This window comes from Corvus brachyrhynchos, unplaced genomic scaffold (genome assembly GCF_000691975.1).
Source record: "Corvus brachyrhynchos isolate BGI_N302 unplaced genomic scaffold, ASM69197v1 scaffold391, whole genome shotgun sequence".
NCBI lineage: Eukaryota > Metazoa > Chordata > Aves > Passeriformes > Corvidae > Corvus > Corvus brachyrhynchos.
The window spans coordinates 15126-15657 of NW_008236188.1; the positions used below are offsets into that span (position 1 = coordinate 15126).

General features: G+C 68.8%; 1 long non-coding RNA gene across 1 annotated transcript in view; it reads left to right on the forward strand.

Moving 5' to 3' along the window:
• LOC108447802 overlaps positions 1-532 on the forward strand; it is a 1551-nt gene that overhangs the window by 620 nt on the left and 399 nt on the right. Inside the window, exon 2 of the long non-coding RNA XR_001863488.1 lies at positions 369-494. This is a non-coding gene — a long non-coding RNA (uncharacterized LOC108447802). The remainder of the gene's footprint in view (positions 1-368; positions 495-532) is intronic.

A 532-nucleotide genomic window follows, 5' to 3' on the forward strand; every position in this document is an offset into this window, starting at 1 on the left:
GGGGGGGGGGGGGGTGGTGGTTTGGGGCCCCCCTGAGATGACCCTGAGTGATCCTGGGTGACATTTGGTGACCCTGAGGTGACCCCAGGTGACCTCAGGTGACTCTGAGGTGACCCCGGGTGACCCTGAGTGACCCTGGGTGACATTTGGTGACCCTGAGGTGACCCCAGGTGACCCCAGGTGACCCTGAGGTGCCCCCTCGGTGTCCCCAGAGCGTGTCCTGACCGCTGGACACGACATCGGTGACGGCGGTTCCTGGGCTGTCCCACCCTGGGGGACCCCTGGGTGACCCCGGCTGACGTTTGGTGGCACCGAGGTGGCCCCGGGTGACATTTGGGGCCCCTGAGGTGCCATCTGGGTGTCCCCAGAGCGTGTCCTGACCGCCGGCCACGACATCAGCGACGGGGGCTTCCTGGGCTCCCTCCTGGAGATGGCCTTCGCCGGCAACTGCGGTGTCACCGTCGATGTCCCCGCGCCGCCGCCCGGCGTCACCCGTGAGTGACCGCGCCGGGGCCCGCGTTTCCTCCTACAA